The 22,826-nt window shown below is 38.9% G+C and overlaps 1 long non-coding RNA gene across 1 annotated transcript in view; it reads right to left on the bottom strand.

Annotated features, from left to right (window-relative positions):
• LOC132075712 (uncharacterized) overlaps nucleotides 1–22,826 on the bottom strand; it is a 49,760-nt gene that overhangs the window by 9,081 nt on the left and 17,853 nt on the right. The gene's annotated exons all lie outside the window — the stretch shown is intronic.

The following is a 22,826-nucleotide window of genomic DNA, read 5'->3' as shown; positions in this document are numbered from 1 at the left end:
CCTCCAGCTGTTAAGACTAACTGAAATGGCAGAATTATGATGTGCAGAGTCCTGCAGAAAAACGCTATGGATTTTGCTGCTGCTTCTGCAACAAGAAACAACCTTTATCAAGAAAACATCTGCTGAGTTCCTGTTGCAGTCACTGGTAGCTGAAACTACTGCACAGTAAATTATTCTCCCTGTTCCATCAGCTCTGTTCTTTATTCCTCTGATACAGCATGCAGTGCACCACCAGTAGTTGTTAGAATATTTGAGGTGCATATATGCTTGCTCTTATAAATAGAGGTAAACAACAACAGGAAAAAGTCCACATCCATAAGGTTTCTGTTTCCTACCTCTTGCATATGTTTAAAAGGAGATAAAAACTAGATTTTAGGAGTGTCAATATCATTTTAATGGTGAAGATAATCTGCCTCAGATTCTACGGCAAGAAAGATCATCTCTGTGATAAGCAATTATTTTTGGACACATTTTTGATTGATTCAAATCAGTGTATAGTTTGGACCTGGCCTAGTTTTGGTAAGTTCTTTCTTGCCTATTGTTGTTGGCAATTTTGTGAAAGGTGTATGCTGCTGGAGAGTGAGCTAACAAAGGCTGTGTTAACTAACAAATCATGCTCCCAGAGCTGTGGAGGTTGCTGACATGATGGATGGTGCTGCAGTGTCAGGTAGGGCCCTGCTTAGCCCCCCTTCAGGGGCTCCTGAGACTTTGGAAGGCCTTGTGCATTGGTTCCATTGTGCATTGGTCAGGACTTCCTATAAAGTCAAGTCAATCCCAGTATGAGAGGCCCATAAAAAGAGCCAATTAAAGCACAGCCTTCCCCTGTGCTGTCAGATATCTGCTCCACATCAGACCTGGCTGCTGTTGCAGAGGCCTGGTACATATGGCTGGGTTTGCTCTACCTGTGGGAGTGTGGAGAAACCAGATTCTCTGGAAATAAAGCATTCACGGTATAGATAATGGTATAATAAGTAAATAAATAAATATATAAGGGGGTGAGGACTTCATCCACATGTCCACCCCATGCCCATCACTCTGGCAGCTCTTGGCCCACTGCAGAGGGACTGGAGGAGGCAAGAGCCACCTGGGACTGGATGGCTTAGGCACACGAGGCTGCTCGATCTGCAGCTGTAGGAAGAGGACACATGGCTTACGTGCTTTTAGAAGGGTGACAAAAGTTTGTTCCTTCCTTGAGGGGAAGTGGGGAAGGTGGGCTGGCCTCAGGGAGAGTTTTGCATGTGGACCCTTGTGCATTTACCCTTCCTGTTTACGCATTACTCCCATTGGCATGACACTTAATTGAGATCCTGGTAGTGTTTTTAATATATATGTCCTGCAAGTGTAAAGGGATATTCCCTACTTATATGATTCAGTATTTTTTAATTACTTGATGTACTTTTGCCTCTGTGGAGCCTTCAGCTTGTTGTGCTTGCAGAGCTATTTATATTCTGTCTTGCCTTGGGACTACTTTCAGAACAGTTGGTATTCAACCTTTCTGAAGAAAAGCCTTTATGCTTTGGAAGCAGGCAACAAAAACTAGAAGGCACACAACACAACAAATAATACTAGTTGCACCAAATCCTATTAATTATTTTAAAGTGTCCTTCAGCTCAATTACAGAGGAAACTATTGCCTCTTGGCTTAGAATAAAAGCAGAGAGGCTGCATGATGGGCTGCTGTAACCCTTCCCCTGCGCCCTGATGGGATTGGAGAACAGGCTTGTGTTCACTGCCCTCACTGTGTACATAAGGTCAATGTATCAGAAAATAGCCAGTCAAGCTGCTAGTTTCAAGGGCTTTCATGCCCTGATTATGATTTTTATTTAACTGTTAATTTTACTTTTAAGTTGATATTAATCTCCCTATTGCATTACACACGCAACACAATTTTATTTATTTATTTATTTTTAAAATATATAAAGGAAGAATTAAAATACTCCTGAACCATCTACCCAGTTCACAGAAATGTTGAGCAATGGACCCAAATGTGTGACATGATGGGAATCTGCTCTCTAGGATTTCACAAGGGGATAGGGAGTCACGTGTAGTCACAATGGTATGTTTTCTCATAAAACTAGTGAGTCATTGCAACCAAAATGATTTCAAGGAAGGGTCATAATTTCGAAATTGTTTGATTTAGAAAGTAGTGGGAAAATTTTTTAATTTTTGAAGGACTTGTGTCAACATTTTTTTAATGGAAAACAAAAATTGTTTGAGGTTACATTTTCCTTTGAAACTCAGGCTAACTCAAGATAAGCTTAAATATCCAGAAAGGAAATATTAGCATTTTGAAATTAGTAAGGACATGTTTGATTCCCTGTCACATTTTATTTTCAATTTTGTGAATTTTGATAGCTCATATTTTTTTAACACAAGGAAGCCTTTCTTGACTTGTTTGTGGTTATACAGAATCTGAGACAAATTAATTTGGAGTAAACATTCAAAATGTTATTAACCTGACTGTGCTTTGAATGAGGTCTCCTATGACTGACCACAAAGTAATAGACATTTGTTATTCATGTTGTCTGCCTCTTCCCTGGGTTGTCTCTGAGATGGCCCATGGTCTCATGCATGCATGTTACCCATCCCTCAATGACATTTTGGAAAAAATGAATTCTCAATAATCCTTTTGGAGAGCTCTGAATATCCTGGACTTGTTAGCAGAAGCTAAGACAGCTCTCTTGCTTTCACTAGATAAGCTTCTGTTTTGGGACATGAAACAGGCAGCACTTGTTGTATTGTACATCAAGTAGTAGGAAGTCTAAGAAAAGCTTGGGCTTAACTGTTTTGAACATATATATATCTTAAAAAATATTTCTAAAATGAGAAAAAAATTGCACCTGTTATGTGCCAGTGTTCTCGCCAGTCTAACCTGGCAATTTTTAATATTCTACTTCTCTGCTTACTCATAACTGTTATTCACTCAAACTTGCATTGCAGTGCCAGTATACTGCAAAAGAAGCTGTGTGCAGGTACAGTGACCCCACTGTAACTGGTGTTCTGGCTGAAGTGTAAAAGGCTCTCGTGAGCTGGGCAATATCAAATTGCACTGTATATTTTGCAATCCTTTTTATAGCCCAGCACTTTGGTTTTACTAATCTTATTTCAATTTCCATGCCATAAATCCACAGGAAGGTGGGGCTGTGTTTTCAGGAGGTTGCCTGGGAGGTTTGCCATGCCACAGGAACCACCAAACCTCTGAACCAGTCACAGCATACTTGTGGTGGGGGCTGTGTGTGACTGTGGCTTGTGACCAGGACAAATCTCGCCCTAAGTCCCACAGACAGCTTAAACTGCAGGTATTAAATTCCAGTTTGGAGAAGCCGCCTTTAAATTTTCATTTCCAAAGATGTAGGATGACCAAGGTGTTTTGGGTGCAAGAGGGCATGACATCCCTGCCTGGCAGTCCATCACAAGAAGGACCATGCCCAGAAGAAGCATTCCTCTAGCTATGAACCATGAGGCCAGCAAAGCCAGGCATTGATTCCTGGACTCATCCAGCCCTGTTCTATAGAATGCCCAGGTTTGACTTTGACTTACTGACCAGAAAGAGGTCTTTTATAATTTGTAGTTAAACCTGTGCCAGCTAGAACTTTCATTTATTTACCTTTTATGTAACAGTGAGGCCATGTGAATAATAAAGGTTAAGAAAATCCTTAATATGGCAACTATTTGTATAGCTCATTCTATGAATTTCCCCACAAGTGTGAGGTAAGAATCACCCTCTTGTGACAGCTATGACTAAGAGGACTAATTTGTTGCAATGTCTGAACTGCTTTGCAGGTATCATAGCAAATCAGAATAATTTAGCAGGCTCTGGTAATATTCAGCCTTTTCTTTAATGATCTTTTCTAGAGAAAATCAGGATTTCTGACTACACATTCTCATGTTCGAAAAATCCAGACTAATAGATTCTGAAATCCCCAAATGTCATTTTTGTTATAATATTCATTAAAGAATGGCTTGAGGTTTTTTTTGTAATTACACTGTTATTAATCTTTGAACTTTTATGTGGCTTTATTGTTCTCTAACCAACTGAGCTTATAATTCTATTGCTATATTTGTGGTTGGCCAGGCATGACACATTGTACCACGCTAACTTTTTTTTTTTCCATTCTGTTATTAATGGTCTACTGATTTTTTTAATAGCAGGAATCCTATAACATCTTGTAGTTGACTCTTAAAGTACAGAGGAGAATTAGTATGTGGTGGTAAAGTTCCAGCCTCTTGCAAAACCAGGAATATGAAATATGAAGGAAAACTAGTATTTCTTACTGACTGTCTTCTAAAACGAGGAGTTAATAATTGTTAAAAACATAAAGGAAAGTGAATAAATTTGTGGTTAGTATTTAAATATGCTTGCCTAAGTAATGACTACATGCAGTTTAATGTAATTATATTAATTATAACAAATGTTTTTATTATTGCCATGATGACAAGTACACATTCTTTAATGGGCTGACGTTCTCAAGAACTTTGTGATTTTCACTTTAGAGAACACTGGCACTAGTGTAGCAGTCAAATTGGCAGCAGTGACAATGCAGCTGGACATTTTAACATCGGTGTAAATGCCTGTATCTCTGCTAACCTGTTCTTAGGTGCTCTCATGAAATTGCAGGCTTCTGCAGTCGCACAGAACCCCCTAGAGGCTGCTGAACAAATGGTCACGGGTGGTGGCGGGTGCTTAAAAAATCAGTTGCTTCCAATTGTCGTAAGAATTTAACATCCTGTTTTTGTCTTTCTACAGCCTCGGTTCTCTCAGTAGTTCCAAAGTTGCATTCCTGCATGTTTTTAACAGGATGCAACTGCCATTTCCTTATTTTGTATGGCTATTTTTATTAGATTACAATTACTTTACGTTATGATTGATTGAAGGCTTAAACTCAGCTATTCATTTGATGTTCGTATCATCAAAAATATTTCTTTGAAGTTAGAATTCTTCCAAAAACAATATTTCCCCTCAGTTTTGAGCACAGTTTGCAAAATTAATGAACAGCTATTGTAGTGGAGAAGAGTGCTGTGTTCTGTTTATGCACAATCTGTATTGCTTCGCATGAATTAATCTCATGTTAGAAATGGATGAAATCACTTGAAATTGTGTAAAAAAAATCTGCTTTGTTAAAAAGACATGCTTGCTTTAAACACTACATAATGCATTGTATGCACACCTCATTTATTACTCCATGCTTTTCTGCTGCTGTAAAACTGCTGTCAAAACAGATCATGCTAGCAAAAATTTTCTCAGTTTCTCGGTAAAGCTAAATGAAATAAAATATAAAGTTTGTGATACATTAAATCACAAATATAAATATATTCTTTACAGCCAGCTGTTATGTCTAAATGTGCACATTTTAAAATGGAAACATTTATCCAACATGCTGATTAGCAATTTAAGTTCTGAAAAGCCTGATTACATTTAAGATGCAAAAGATTAAAATGACTAAACAGATAATGTTAATAGTTCATCTTCCTTGATGGGTTTATATGTTTAAAATCACAAAAGTTACACCAGAACTTCTCGCATAGTAAACTCACCAGAAATAGTGTGGTTGTAATGTCTCTCACTGCACGTTGTAATCTCTTATGGCCACTGTTTGAAGGAAAGCTTCTGGCTGAGAATGCCTGTCTGTGTTTCTTTTATGATATTTACACACACACACACACACATTCACATCTAATTTAAGCTACAAAACTACATAATAAATGGTTGTACTAAAAATGCCTGAAAAGAATAATGAACGGTTATCTTAATTACTAGTAGAACTCTAAATCCTGTAGAAGTTCATATTTGCTGTTAATAATTCATTTTTAACTATTCTGCTGCTCTACGAATACAATTAATTAAAAGAAAAAACAAAGTCTGGGTTTACATTTTGTCTAATCCAATCCGGGTTACAGCTTAATTCTCCCATTTATTATCTATTTTTTGTTATCTATTTCTTATACATTTGAACATGCAAATGCAGAGGTAAAAATATTGCTAGCCTTTTTTATATGTTGGCAATCAGTGGTTCAAAAGTTCATGCAATACCATATGTCCTAAGAATATTTATCTAAATCTAAAATAATATGGAACTGTCAAATAGGATCCTACATGGTAACAAATGATGGAATGCAGGGGAACTCTTAGATTTAGCCTTTTCTTTTTTGTCCTACAAGCTAATGCAATAAGACCAATAATAAAAGGTTGTGTAGTAGGCCAAAAGTCTGTGACAGATAAAAAAGAAATGTTGGAAACTGATGAAGCTTTTGCACAATTAGATTTTTTGAGGCAGTGCTGTAAGGATTGTCCAGGGCCTGTTCAGTTCTGATTGATGGTAAAATCATAACTACATCATATTAGCTGTAGAGTTCACTGACAGGTTACTGCAGATTAATATTGCTACTGCTGCTCCCTTACCATCAAACTGGTGGAAATATGAATTGAGCTGCTCCTACAACAAACCCTGCATATTAAGAAGAAGAGTGTTTTACTGAACCATCTCCATTCTGTCCTCAGGGAAGGGGATGTGAACAACATTTATCTCCCAGGTATGCAGATATATAGTAACATACTAATTAGTTTTTCCAGGGGACTTGGATGATGCTGACCACTTAGCAATCATGCACACTTAGTGTTGTTTTGAGGTTTAGTTTATTATTAAAATGATAGTTGCAAATGATAATGAATGGTATTTTTCAGTGATTGAGATACTGAATCTCAAGCAAAAAAAGCAATAGCATGTTGTAGATTCATGCTTGTTGGGGAAGATGAAATAAGAGATCATTTTAGGGCGCAGGCTGAGCAAGATGCTTCACCCCTCCAGTCCTGGCTGAAGAGACGAGGCTGGGGTGAACTGGAAGTCAGCCCAACGTGCCTGGCTCAGGACTGTGCATCCCCAGTTGCCATGGTAGAGGCAATATTCTGTGGGTTTGAAGTCACAAAGAGCCCTCTGGTTTTTGTTTCTTTCTCTGTTGATATTGAGACTTTATTCTGCAGGCTCTCCTCTCACCTGGCACCTGTGACACCCTGCAAATGCCAACTGATATTTACTCTCATAGGCCTTGAGAAATGCACACTTTTTCCTTGGAGGAAAACCCAAATCTGGCCATTTTCTCTGCACACTCTGTAGGTATTTTCTTCCCTTTCTCATTGCCAATGATTGTGACAAGTACTGTTTCTCACCATTTCAGATGTGACAAAAGCCTACTGACATCCCCTGGTAGGCACCTCTCACCTGCTCCTATCCCAACGCTCTACATATTTAATAAAAATCTGCATGAACCTGTCTGTTTCTTTACCTCATGGGCCAAAACTGTATCAGAATGCTTTCGGCTGGAGAAAAAAATACATTTCCTTAAAAATAAAAAAATTTTAAAAGTCCACTTGCTTCTGCAAAAGGGCAGCTAGAGGAAAGGTACTGCTGGTGGGTAGTTGCAGAGATACCTGTTGTTGGAGCTGGCTACCATGGGAAGCATGGGGCACCAGCTGCCCAAAGCAGCATTTGCTTCTGCCCTCCGCCTTGAGCTTTGAACTTTGCCTCTCCCCTGACCTCCTTACTGAGCTCCTCTGCCTCAGTTTTACCATGTGCAAAGTGAGAATAATGCTGCCAGGAACATGGCAAGAAGCAACTTGTTAGTGCTTTCTGGGATTTGGAACAGGAAATGTACCACCAAAGTGCCCAGGTCTACAAAAACAGGTCCCCAAGTGTAATGTAATGGTATTTGTGATTTTAAAAATGCAGGCATGAATCTTAACTGCAAATCTCAGCTGAGTTAAATGTATTTTTTGTCAAGGAGACATTGTTTTTTTTATGATAGCTACTCTGTGATTCATGAGTCAACATGCTATACAAATACCAGAAGGCATAAGTGAATTATAGACATTTCTCAGGAGTGGCACAGCAGTTCTCTATTACCCAATTCAGTTAAAATATCCTATTTATCATACTTTTTTTTTTTTTTTTTTAATGGATGAATCCTGCAGTTTTTACTTGAGTGAAAAATCTGTGTGAGGGAACATGCTCTTTGGCTGGAAATGAGTTTGGATAAGAACTGCCTCTTATGTTATAAAAACAATTTAAGAAAAGGATATATAATAGTCTCACTGTAAATTATACATCTTCAGTGACATTTAATAGCCTGTCATTTCTATCAGTTGTACATTTATTTTATAAGACATCTAGATTCTTATATCTATGTGGTTTTGGATATTATTTCCCCTTGACACAAATAACATTTAAATTAAAGTGTGCTAGTCTTTTAGAAAAGTTGTGAATGTGTTTTTTGGAGAGTATAGGAGGTTGGCAAATTTGTGATGAGGCACTGTTCATTGAAAAATACCTATCTGTCAATATGAAAATTGTTTTGTGAGTATGCAAAATCTTTCAGGGAAAAAGCCAGGTTCAGAACAGAATTGCTATTTCAGTCCTGAAAGAAGCCAGTGTGGGACCAGGAGCTGGCATATCTACCTGTCATATGTGGGAGACCCAGGTTCAAGTCCCTCCAGGAATTTGAACCTGGGCTTTCTGCATTCAGGTGGGTGCCCTGGCAATGGGACAGGCTTAGACCATGTCTTGATGGGTTTTAGTCAGACTATTTTGCTTTTCTTTCCAGGGCAACATGAGAATTCTTTGGTTACTTTGAAATTTTCCTGGACAGATAAAGCTGTTTCTTTGAAATCAGTTCCCTGCAGTCCATATTTTCAAAAAATTTTAGGAGATTGGGTAAACAGAGTCTCTTACAAGTTAAATGTATCACAGGGGCAAATTTATCCATGACATAAAACTTGTTGACTTCCAAGTTGGTCTTATTACCAGCAGGATTGAATTTGGCCAGTAGACAGTATTTATGCAATAAAGAGCAACATATTTAGTAAGGAGAGGATCAGATGTTCATGTGGGGACAGGGGGGAGGAGGACATATGGGGGTGAGCTGTAGAGAAGCAAGGGGAAGGCAGAGAAAGGAAAAGGTCATAGCGTGAAAGGGTGCTGTGAATTCCAAAAGTGTCTAATTAGGTTTCTGGCTGTGGAATTTGCCTTTGCCCCAAGCCAAGAAGCCCAGCTGTTTTACAACAGGGCTTTTGCCTCCTAGCAATGACTGCAGACAATGTGCGACCTAAACTGCAAGTGTATTTATAAGGACAACTTCCTTCACTCTTCTCAACAGATTCCATAAAATATGTTCAGATGTTATTTAGAAGGTTGCATAACTGTTTCAGTTTTTTATGCACATTTCTTGCTTTTGTTGGGCATCTAAATGCAATTTGGAAAGGTCCTAAAAAGTGGGGAATGGGTCTCATTAAAGGCACTCTTCTGAACTTGTAGTCTATTGCATTATTTTAAAAAAGTGTCAGTCTTCAAAATTAAATGTTTGATGGAATATTAAATTTGATGAATCATTGCCAGTTTCCATGTTTGTTAGCTTTTATATACCACATTAAAGCATTCATTAATGTCACACAACACTGCTTTGATTGAGTCCTAAAAGGTTAATGACTTGATACGGGCTGGTATTCTGAGCTTTACTGTTTGCAGGCGGCTTGTGGTGAATGCGAACTGCTTTGAAATTCTAACAAAGAGAAATCTTTCATTTTTTCTGTTTCAAGTCCAGAAGGTGTTCTCAAATGATCTGAATGTGCTAGACAAACTAGAATTAGCACCATTAAACTACAATATTTTTTTTGTTTCCTTTTTTTTTCCCCTTACAGGACTTAAATTTAACATTAAAAAGCTTCATATTCATATGACTCCTCAGAGAAGGGTGGAGCAAGGTACATACAGAGCCCATGTTTGCTGTCCATCTACTGTTGGTATCTTTAAGCTGCCTTGTCAGTTGGTTTGGGAGGCTGCAGCTATATTTTTCCCTTTTTGAAAGTGATGAGCCAGTCCAGGAAAATTCCCTACTCTTAGATATGCCAAATATTTTACGAATTATCAGAAGCTTTCAAAATAAAGTTATTTTAGTGTAGCTGCTGTAGACACATCCTTGAGGTTACCTTTGAACAAGTCAGAGTGCAGGTTTGAGATACAATTAATATTTTGCCCAGTGCCCTCTTGGCAATGGCCAAGCTGGGTAACCTGGTCAAGTACAGGCATTTTTATACTCTTAAGAAAGCCTTTATATCCCCTGAAAAATCCTTGGGTGAGTGGCCAGTATGGGCAGCACAAAGAAGGAAATGACATTTCCAAAGTCTGTCCTCCTAACTACACTGTGCCCAGATTTCATGAAATTTGAACTCTCCTGAGATGGAAATAAGCTTCTTGACAAAGTCATGTGTGAAGTTAATTTTGCTTTAAGATGGTATTGAGGTTCTGCTCTGAGGGGAGTTGTTAGTAAAACAAATGACTCTAACTGTTTTAGTATGGAAGACAAATCAAAGCATTTCCATGAAGTAACAGGGGTGACCAGCTGTAACTTAACCATTTCCTGAGCAAATACAAGCTGCTCTATTGGAGGGGGGATAGTTCCCATGTTAGCCATTGTACGGAGAAAAATAAAAGTTCATATAAAAGAGCCCACCAAGGGTTATATGGCTGCAATTGTTTCCAAACTGAAACAACTTAGTATCTGTTTATGATTGTCAGTATCATGTTATATTGTTCTGGTAGAATCCATAAAACATAAAAGTCTGCAGTATTGCCTCTAAACACTCAGCGTCTGCAGCCAGGAGACTTCAGAGCCAATGCATTTAAATAGAGGGAGGATAAAAAGCAAAAGTTAATAAAAAGTGGACCTTGATTTAATTTATAATTGTAATGTAATTTTGATGAGGTGCTTCATTTGAACATAGAAGAGCAAAAAGCCAAGCCGAAGCTGATGAAATTAAGATACTTAAACTTGTGTCCTTTAAATGTTTCATTCTTTTATTCAAGATGAGAAGAAAGAAGCAATAAATGTGAATTCCAACTTTTTCACCATGGCTCATGTTTCCACAGTTCAGAATGGTGCCCATTACTTTTCTGAGCCACTCAGATGTATAGCATGCAATCATATTAGCACCACTTACATGAGAATATTCATTTGCATTTTCACAGTTACTTCCTTTGCATTGTGTATGGCAAGCGATGCAGAAAACAAGTGGGCAAAGATGTGATTCTCCACACAGCAAAACTATGCCTTGGAAGAAGCTACAAAACTATTCAGTGTCTTAGAGACAGGGATTTTGTCACTGAATACAAATATAAACTAATCTCTTTTTTACAGATAATGCCAGTGTTTGAAAAACAATACATACTTGGACTTGAAAGCAAGGTGATGGAAAGACAGAACATTCATTTCTTGGTAAATCAGATGTATTTTCAAGCACTGTCATACTGGCTAACTACAATGACTTTTTATTTTCTGATTTTAGCAGTTCCAGATTTCTGTATGTTATTTCTGGCAGTCCAGACATTTAGGTTTAAACACATTTAGTGTAAGATACAGAGAAACTGCTCACAAGGTATACAGATACCATGTGGGTATCTGCAGTCCACAAACATTTCTGCAGGAACAGGACCATGATGATGATGACAACACCATCACCACCAAGAGAGACAAAGAGGGAAAGAAAAAAAAGAATACATCATCTGGTTAATTCTATCTTAAAAGATACTTCAAAGCAAATTATGCAGAATAGCTCTTATCAACTGCAGCTGCTTACTAGGAATGTCATGTGAGCAACACAGTTTGCAGGATAATGGATTTATGTCTAGCAGGAAGTCAAATGTGTGACGACTTCATGCAGATTCTGTTAGGAATCATGTTGCTAATATTTCTTCCCATCCTGACAATGTCATAGAAAAACAATGAAAATTTTATATTTGAAGCCCATATCAGATGACACGGGGAATGCAGATGAGAGGAAGCTTTATTTCAAGGGCAGATTGCATTAGGAATGATTCCTTTTAGAGTTGTCCTTGCCAGAAGCAAAGCTCTTAGCTTTCCTGATTCAAAAATAAGGGGCGTATTTTCACATGGAGGAAGTGTCACTGTTCTCTAAAAGCCAACAGTAAGATGGTAATTTATGATTTGGCTCACATCCTGATGAGTCTGATAGATGAGTTTATATTGCCTGCTCATAAACAAACCAAATTTGTTTCAGTTCTCAAATTATTAGTTCTGTATAATCACAGGTGCTCCGAAAATGAAAGAGAAAAATAATCATACTTGCTGAACTTGGAAAACTCAGCACTTCCTATTTTAAACCAGTCGTTATGTCTCTCATAATGATTTAATATTTTATTATCCTTGCCTACAGTGGTCTTTTACCATGTCTATATAAACTTCATTTCTAATGGTCTCAAAGGACATACTTGGTATTTCCAGAACAAAACAAAATTAAAACATACACCCAGAAACCACACACATGCACACACAGTCCCAAAGTACTATAATGCTTAAGGCTTGATCCAAAGCCCATGGAGGTTTCTGTGTGGGATCTGGGCTGTGCTGACTGACAGATTGGGGCTGTGACATGCTGAACAGCAGCTGAGCCTCTTGCCTTCCCCCTGGCTCCTCCAGCCAGCAGCACTTGTGGGGTAATTCAGAGCTGTTCAGCCTCTGGAGATGGCACTTTGTGTCAGCCTGAAACAGCCTCATCTGGCGACCATCACTGGTGAGACACACACCCCAGGGGGGAAAAATGCTGCTCAGCCCAACAGCAGGCTTCAGAAAAAGCAAGGCTAAGAATTACTTGTGTGGGGAGAAAAGCCATAGAAATTGTCTTAACTAATTGTTTGTTTTTATAAGCTTATGGAAAGAGAAGAAGTGATCCAACAGTGTAAATGGCAAAGTATGCGAAATGGCTAATGAATTTAAAATTTGACAGTAGGAACTGTACTGAATGTTTGAAACTGATATTTGTACTGCAGCAGGTTTTCCAGGAACAGTAGAGGCAGGGACCACTTACTCCAGAGAGGTCTGTGTTTTAACTGGGAATCTGTCCTGCTGCAGTGGGGGATGGGGTGCACATGTGGCATGCACGCTCCCAGAGCACGCACACACACGCAGCTGTGTGCCTTGGCATGCAGACCATCAATTAGCAGGTATGTCCTATGCATTTTCATTTCCTTATGCCTGTCTCAGCCATGCTACATGTGTTAAATATGCTTTGGTCACAGAAGAGTTAGGGACAGAACTACTGGATCCCAAAGGACAGGTGGAGCAAAGCTAGCATAATCTCTGCATCCAGCTCTTTACTATTATTCTCTGATCATGAAAAGCCCAGTGAACTTGGAACACACACTTCTATCCAACAGCTGTTTGCATATCAGAGGCTAAAATCATAAAGAAAGTTTCAGAGAAAGACTTCATGCATGGTCAAAGCAGGCGGTAAACCAGTCCTTTTTTTGTCATGGCAGCAACTCAGGAAGACCAGCTCAAGTTTTCTGTGCAGGCTGCTGGAGGCTTAGGGCTGCAGCTCTCTTCCTGTGCATGGATTGTCTGCTCCCTGCCCTTTTCTGTTTGCAGCTCCCACCACAAAGAAGTTTCTATCAAAGCAGAGCACTAGAATTGTATGAATGTTTAGAGCTATTAACTATAAGAAGTAGCAAATATCCTCATATAATCCTGTCCCTCCTCATGGGAGCTCTGACTATAAACTTTGGTGTTCTGAACTCAAAAGTACAGCCCTGGAATTGCACCCTGTTTGCTCTTTTTGACATGAGTCACATTCTCTCCTGCAGGCTGGTATCTTCCTTTCTTCTCTGTAGGAAACTCAAAGTGCTTCTGTTTTACAGATATCTTTCAGGCATGATTAAACTGACCTCAAAGGAATGGGATTTAACTGAAAGATGGCCAACTGGTATTTTTTAACCATGCCCAAGAATCCATGCTTCATAAATAACAACTGGTGAGCCCATCACCATGTGCAGTCAGAATGCCACCAGATGAACTTCAAGGAAAAAGCATGTCTTTTTCATACTGTGTTTAAAGGACAGAAGACATATATTTTAGAAAGAAAACCTTTTTCCTTTCCTTTCTCTGCTTCTTTTCCATAAATTTTTTTCCACTGAGCTTTTTTTTTTTTTTTTTAATTTAATATACTTTAAAGACTTTCACCTCAATCTTTGCACAATTCAGTTTCTGCATCAGATGCAGATTTTCTGTTTGAGAGAAGGAATTTCTTTTGTAAAGATGCAGTCCTGATTTAAAGACTTCAAATGATCTACCACATCCTGTGGTAGGTTGTTCCAATGATTAATGACCCATGCTAGAGAAAGTACAACAGCTTCCAACCATTGGATCTTATTGTGCCTTTTTCTGTTAGACTAAATAGCTATTTGTTATCAGAAATCTCTTCCTTATGTAGATACCTGCAGACTTTGATTAAGTCACTTTTTAACTCCTTCTTGGATAACCTCAACAGATTAAGGCATGTTTTCCTGACTCTTTTTTTCTTTGAATGTTGGGGGTTTTTTAAACCTTTTTTTTTTTTAGTTTCATAATGTACTTCAAGAACCAACCCAATATTCCCACAAGCATTTTCACAAATGCTATATTCAGGTAAGGTAACCCCTTCTGAAATCCAGTTAAGGCTGGGTATTTTCTTGCCTTCACATCCTCCTCTGTATATTGTATGAAAAGTCTGTGTTCCTTTGTTTAGCTGCCATGATTCCCAGATCCCAGCTGGAGCCCTGAGCTGCTCTGCAGGTTCTTCTCCTCAGCCCCACCATGGCTTTCACCATGTCTGCACCCTCTGATGCCATGCAGCTGTGGAGCCCTGGATCGAGCTGCTATGAAAGCAGCCAGGCTGTGAGAAAGAGCTGCATGAGAAAGATCTGGAGAAGCCTTGTTGTGAGGCTTTTGCCCAGTGCCTCCCGAGCTGCATTTAAGGTCAGGCTTCTGCCCTTGGTCCTTGCTGAAGTTACATTTTAGGTGTGTCTGTGCCTGCCTCCTACTGTGCCAAGCCAGGTGGCCTTGCTGACCTGACTTCTTGCTGGACCCCTGACCAGCCTTGGCTCTGTGGACTTGTCTGGGATGTGAGGATTTGGCTGACTCTGGTTACTCTCACTGGACTGGCCCTGTTCCTGTATGGGTGGTGTGTTCCTGCCCCTGCCTTGCTGTTACCACCAGCTGTAGAGCAGGAGAGGAACGAGGCCCTTGAGAGCTCAACAGAGCATGGTGACTTCTAGTTTTCAGTTTCTCAATATATCTTTGTTTGGTTTAGTCCATTCAATGTGACTGTGTGGCTTTCTTGGGGTTTTTATCACCCGAACTTGCTATTTAATAAATAAAAATAAGACCATGCTTGTCTGCAAGACTTAACTTCCCTGAAAATGTGCCAAGATGAATGTTCTGCTGCTGTCATTTAATTATGTACTGATTGTCTCCAATGTTAAGCTTTCAAGACTGGGATGATGCCTCTTTTCATCTTAATAGTTGAATGTCTATTAGTCATCATGTGGACCATTGAAAAACATTAGCATGACTTTAGCTTCTTTTATAGTCCTCTCAGACTCTTCCAGCTTTTAAAAGAAGTCAGTGTATGTGGATCAGAGTGTTCCCTGGCAAGATGCTTTCATACCCAAGTAGAAGTTGGCCAGCACCATTTATTTGCTGCCTGGTAATATTTCTCTGCTGGCTGAAGGAACGAGAAGACGCTCCACAGTCACTTCAGGATCTACGAGCACTCCCACACACAGAAGACCTGGCACAAGCATGAAGTAAATGCAATCATCAGAAGGACTTTAAAAGGAGTTAAATATTTGCAGAGAGATTAAAAGATCACATTTTCCATTATTCTCCTCTGTAATGGAGACAAAAGAGTAGCCCTGGCTCTAAGTCCTCCCTGTATTATTATATTAAATACTGCCTGCCATGAACTTGTTTAATTTATGCCTTACTTTACTATCCCAATGCAAGCCTCATCTAGAATTACCACTGAGCCCAGAGTCCCCAGACCCTTTCATGAAGAAGCTGGAATCTTCAGCCCAGCTCTGGTCCAGGTGGGAGCTCCCAGCTGCAGGGAGCTGCCTTTCCACTGCAGGGGCAGGCACAAAGCACCCTCAGTGCTCCTGACAGCTCCTGACCCTGCTCTGAAAAGCACTTCAGTTCTCAGTGACAGGGCAGGAAACGCTGCAGTTTTGGGTTGCGCAGAGACATTCTCACTCATATTCTAGTTCAAAAACTGGACAACAAACCCAGCTGTTTTGTTTTGGTTTTTGTCTGATTTGGCTTTTTTGTTTGTTTTGTTTTTTACAAAAGAAAGCACAGTAAAACTAGCCCCAGAGTGAGCGACCATTAGTGAAATAATTTGCTTTAGAAGTTAAAAGATGTGAGGAAGTGGTAAAAGTAATTCAGATGACTCTAAAAAAGAATAAGCATGTGAAATAACTGTAGTCACCAATAAGCCAATATGGGAAAAATATTTTATGTTATGGGAAAAATATTGTATGTTCTTTTCCCTTTACTTTGTTGTACTTGGAAAACTTTCTGAGTTGAAGAATATATTGAGAGATTTCATAGTATGTTAGATAAAAATGTATTCATTAACCACTTGCTGTTATTAAAGTACACTGTTAAAAACTCAAGGTATCCTTTTCCTATCCATAACCAAAATTTCACATCTCTGTAGCTTCATCTCTTGAGCTTCACTCATCATTTTTCCTAAGTGGAACTTTACTATTAATTTATTAGACTGTGTCAGCGAGAAAAGCAGAGGCAAGGGGAAACAAAATAATGTTCCTAATAACTCATTTCTTAGAACAAAATCCTCCCAGCCTGCTGTAGTAAAGACAGTCATATGGTAGAGGTTTGTGCTTCTTCTGGGATACAGCATTTGCTGTGTGTGGGTTCGATCACAGTCCCGTTGCAGTCAATGGGAGTTTTGTGCTAAAATGTATCTTGTATGCTGTCACATGGGCAAATGTCCACCTCAGGCTACAGCAGAAGCAAAATCACCACATTTGTTTTCACTTCTGACCTGCTGAAAGTAGGATTATATTACTTGTATATTTCATTCTGATTTTTTTTTTTTAAACTCTGATTTAAACAAAGATACCACTGTGGTATAATCTGATACCAAGTACTGTGTGAGAGGCTGGACAAGTCAATTACGACTGAAATTGCAGACTTCCTTTACTGTTGCCTTGCTTTTAACTCAATGTTTTTCTTCCTAGGCAATCAACATGTAATTTCCTTTCTTCAGCTCATACTTTTGTGTCTCACGAACACTAGCAATGGCACTGTTCACTCTGAATTACCAGATTTTTCTCACATTGTGCCACTTCCTTCATATTATTTAACTCCATCTTTCCCCTGCACAGATATATTACAGGACAAAAGTGAACATAGCTTCTAACAAGTTGTCAAATGAGTGCAGCAACACTGAGACATGCTGAGACATTAAACACCGACTGAGTCAATTTTTCTCTATACAAAATGCAATTATTAGTATTTTGCTGAGATAACTCAAGGGGCAGAAACACTTTTCCAGTGTCTGGTTAAAACTGATTTTTGCTTGTGACCAGCATGAATACTGACCTTTGGCTTCTTGACTGATCTTTGCATCTCCTAGAAAGTTCATGGAAAGGTCACAGAGCGGCACCAACTTCCTCCGTGTGTGCCTGTGTGCCTGCATGTGCGTGAGGACACCCTCCTGACACTGCCTCCGTGCAAGGCTGGCCTTGCCCACTGACACCTTTGGTTTCATGTTTGTGGAAATCTGGACCCACTTACACCAACAGCAAACCAGGCTAAAGGGCACATAATCTTTTATTTACCAAGAACCTCTGTTTGCTTTTCGCTGGCAATTACTCCCTATTTAGCTTTAAAGTTTGTTTCAGTTCAGATATATCCTTAGCTTAGAAACAGTGCTACACAGAATTATCTTTTTTTGTAAAAACAAAAGGACTAAAACATGACTAAAAACAACTGCAAAAGAAATGGCTGTTTTTTTCTGAAATACACACATATTGAAGAGAATGAGTTCTTTCCTTAGATTGCTTTGTCATAGGCACATCAGAAAATTAAAAAAGATATATTGTATATTCTTTAGCTGATTCCTTTCACTGAAAAGCTCAGTGCTGCCTGTCACTGCAAAAGAGAGCTATGAATCTCATGAAAGCTCCTTTGCTGACACCATCAGCTGTACAACATCCGCTTCCAAACCAGACCTCCGAAAGCAGCATTGTTAGAGGGTTTTAAATCTCTGCTCAGAAGCTGTATCTATTTCCAAACAGCAAGAATAGCTCTGAAATTGTGAAAAATGCACTCAAGTCATATTTAGAATGATTGTATGTGGGGGATATAACAATACTTTTCAAGACTGTAAGCACTGCGTATATTCATATCTCGTGCTATTTATCTTGCAGATATGCAGCGCTGGAAGTTGCTGGCTGCAAGCTGGCAAGCTTGTAGCAGTGAGAAGGAAAGATCTCTCCGTTTGTCACTGGCCGTATATCACTGCAGCTGTGCCCTTTGATTACACAGAGGGCTCCTCCAGCCATTAATAATAGGAAACACTTTTTGTCTGGTGAATGCATCTCAACGCCATCCTCTAACACCTAGGATTTGCAGGGAGGTAGAAGAGGCAAATTAAGGATGGAGCTTGTTCATTTTACATTCATGCTAGATGTGTAAACAAGGATAACCTTTGTTTTCCTCAGAAAAGAAAATATGCCATTCTTTTTCCTACCACCACAGTGACTGATTTTTTACAGAAACAATATGCACTGCCAATTACAACTTGCTGAGGAAGTGACACTAATGAATCACAGTAATGCTGCCACAGCATCGCGGAAAGTCCTGTGACGCCAGCCCTCCAGATTAATTGCGTTACATATAATAGCCAAGCCACATCTGCTAACCAGGTGTATCAGTGCAAAAGATTTTCCCAAAAAAGCAAAGCTTAGAGGAAATCAATATACAGGGAATGAAGTCCTAGGTATGAATACTGCATTGCCAAAATTAGATAGCTATCTGAAATTGTCACAAATAATTGATGCTAAGATTGGAAAATTCTAAACTGGTGTAAATCGTTTAGCACCAGAGAGCACTACAAGAGGCATTTCATGCTTGACCTGCAAAATGAATCAAAATTAATGCTAAGCTCATGTGGCATGCTGTTGCTCTTACCTATTGCAGCACAGTGTATCCGAGCTGCTCCAGAGAGGTGTTTGCAGTGAGTGGAGCGTGGAATCCCTCTGGGCCTGGCCTACATTGATCATCTTCCACAGCATCTTTGACACAATAGGAGAAAGCTATAGACCATTTGTCTTAACACTGCCTTTAGTCGTGTGTCAAAAACCTTGCTTTAACCCATCCCAATTTTTATTTAAGATTAGGCCTTCTGAGTAGTGAAAAACCCAACAAGAAACAATTAACTCCCTCAAAACAAACCCTGCTCTTACTAGCCATTATTTTACTTCCTCTGCTCTTCGGTTGCTAGAGGTAGCCACCCCATCACTCAGGCCATGAATGGATTTGCACTGGGGGAAAGGATTCCACAAAATGCAGCTGTTTTGGAGACATTCCAGATGTCACACAAAAAGGTATCATTCCCATCTCTGCGTTTATCCCAAAACAGTGCCCTCTGTTTATATTTTGGTAGAGCCCACAGTTGCTTCATTGATGGTCCTGTGACTATGGTATGTTTCTCTTAAATCTGTGCTGACAACTTATTTAGGTCATGGAGTCAGAGTTTAATTTCCTCAGGTTAGATTTATTCCCTCAACTGCAAAGAAGTAAGAAAGAGCATGCTTGTTGCTGAGTCAAACATGGAGATGAAAGTCTCCAAGGTGGAGCCTTTGGCCAACATGCTGTGCCCCTTTTTTCAGCCTCAGTTACTGGCTTCATGATACAAGAATTTGGAAGCTGAGGCTGTTGCAGGATACTCCCCAGCCTCAGCTGCAGGCCTGCCTGAGCACTGCTGCCCATCTCGCTCCGTGGGTGTCTCTCTTTACTGAGTCCTTTCTCAGGTGGACAGGCAGTACACCATTCTGGGAATCACAGAAAAGCCTTTACAAGAGAACCCACCCTGAGTTATGTGACTGACATAACATCTAAAAAATAAAAAAAGATTTTATTTTTATATAGGGCTGTTCTTTCATGGACACATAACAGCCAAAAACTACCATCTATCCATATGAATGCCCAAATAAGAATTATTTATATATGATTGGCTAAATTTCACCAAGAGAACAAACCTATCAGTCAGTTTATATTTTTCTAGGAATCCAAAACTCCTATTTTTCTAGAAATCCAAAAAACTATAACAAGCTGGGTTTTTTTTGCTATTTTTATAAACTACCTGTCCCAAATACAGTTGTTATGTTGGTCACTGAATTTAAATGATGAATTTCCTTCTTTTAAGGCTAAGAGGAAAAGATCACTAAGTTTCTTATCAGGAGATAGTGATAGACTTTGCAAAAATGCACGGCATCTTGAAAGTTTTGTCTCATATCACCATTTATATTCCTGAGAAATAGACATGTCTCACATTCTGTAGCAGTGTTTTGTGACATTTGGATTTACAATGCTCAAGTTTAAGTCTCTAGCCCTTTGCAGTCTGTCAAAAACAGCTTCCCTGTCCATTTATTTTTGTCTTCTGTGCTCTGTCTGAATATCTTTTGTAAATTTATACTTGACAACCCTCGTATTTCAGCAGCTGGCTTTGTTTCACAATCTACCTTGCTTGCTCTGTTGCATTAGCTGAAACAACAAATTTAATCCATGATGTCAATAATAAATTATAGTGGAGATATAATATATGCCTGACATCACTAAGGTCAAGGCCATAGTGAAAATGTTGCAAGTAGATCCAAAGGGTCTCCTCATTGTGGTAGGTGCTTGCTGCACATTTAATATTACGAGAAACAGATCAGTGCAGCACACTGCATTATGTTACCCTTTTCGTTAGAGCTTGCATAAAACTCCAGCTAATGTGAGATTGCTCCCTCATCATGAAAAGAGATTCCAGAGAAGTTTGCTATGTCATTATATTTAATATTTTCTAACTGATAAATAATTAAAACAAGAATTACTTTACTGAAAAGATTCATTTAGAGTGCACATTTTCCATTACTCTAACTGTTTGAAGGGGTTGGGGGAAACATTTATTGCATACCTTACCTAAACTACCTTGCCATTAAAGTATCTAAATTACCTCAGTGAATTCTGAGCACAGAAGTGGTTGATGAATTGCTTTTTGCATAAATGCACTTTCCCTTTGCTAGAATCTAATTCTGTATATAAACATACACACACACACGCACACGCACACACAGAATAAAGCAACTACTGAACTCTCTCAAGAAGAAAATTGAAGTCTGGAATTTTCTCTTTGCAATGAAGTTTTTCTAAACGTTGTTTGTATTATAACATCCTTGGACTCTCTGAGGACTAGCCAAAAATGGACTCTTCTACAATGGCGAAAGAACAGTTAATGAATCATTTTCTCCTGTGTGAAAGTGCTCATTGCTGTTAATTTGTCCATTTTTTACAGCCAGAGCTTTCTTAAAGTAAAAATTAACTTTCAGCTTAAAAGTCCATTTATTGTCCAAGGGGAAAAAAATTGTGCCAAGTGAACCATAAACAAATTCAGTATATGGCAGACTATGGAGATTTCCATTCTATTGAGCTCTGCTATTTGTTTTATCTGGCATAAAGAGCATCAACAACCCAAGGACTTTCAATCTGCAATTCATCCCTTTAAGTTGGCTCTAAAGCATTTTCATTCCCAAACAAGAGGAAGGGCCGAATTTACAAATCTGCAGCATATACCAGAGCACAGGTATGGCACTTGGCTTTACCCATGCCCTGGCTGGATGTATGGGATTTTATAGCTTCCTCCTCAGAAAATTGGTTACTTTTTGTTCCTGGTGTCCCTAATGCTGAATGGAGGAAGGCTTATGTAACTTTTAAGAAACTTTTGGCTTCCATTTCAGTTTAGTTTTAAGAATGTGAGTAACCCCATGAGCTGCAGAAACATGCAGGGGAAAATACTTGAATCAAGATCTTTACATACAAATTCATACTTTTAAAAATAACCACCTCTGCAGGAGCTTTGATCTTCATGTACCTTTGTCTATGTTCTTTACTCCTTCATTCAAATCTATGCCAGACCAGGGTGACCAACAGTAATTATCATTTATCTCGTCACTGTATTTTGTGTTCTACATGCAATGGTTAATGGGTTTAGGTCAGTTCTTGTGGGCCAGGAGTCAACACCACCTTTGGCCCATTGTAGTGTCAGTTGGTCAAAGCAGCCAAGAAATGGAATGACTGACCACATGACAATCCTTTCCTGAGGTTGTCTGGCAAGCTTAAGTGAGGCAGGATGACCAAGTGGAATTACTGAATCTGAATCTTCTGATCTTTGGGCTGGTCCTTTTGGAAGGGCAGTTTTCATTACTGATAATTTAATGGTCAACTGCCATGAAGGTAATTGCTTTATATCCATAAGTAATAATGAAAACTCCAAAACCTGTGATAGTGTCTTGTATGCAAACGAAAAACAGAAAATAGAAAATAGAAAATGGAGCCAGTGACTCAGCATAGGCTGCTTTAATGACTATTTAATCTCTCCCATAAAAGTAGTTTAAATAATACTGTTATGTGCTGATACTCTTAGCACTTGCTTTGGTGCATTATATATGGCCAGTGTCTGCTCCAAAAATCAACAAATGTGCATTATTCCATTAGCAGTTAGCTGTTTTCTATGAAGCTTTACAATTTATTCGTTATTTATGTTAATGTACTAGTGCCTTATTTTACATATTTATAATATTTTCTTTCCTCTGCCATGAAAAGAATGAAAAGTTTAGGTATTGCAGATCAGTTCATTTACATAACATTTACAAAATGTTGTTTATAGGAACAGTTTCATAGATAACACTTTCGATGCTTGGGACTGCTATTATAACT

This window comes from Ammospiza nelsoni, chromosome 7 (assembly GCF_027579445.1).
Source record: "Ammospiza nelsoni isolate bAmmNel1 chromosome 7, bAmmNel1.pri, whole genome shotgun sequence".
NCBI lineage: Eukaryota > Metazoa > Chordata > Aves > Passeriformes > Passerellidae > Ammospiza > Ammospiza nelsoni.
The sequence above is the reverse complement of the archived record's forward strand: the minus strand, read 5'-3'. Positions and strand labels throughout refer to the sequence as shown.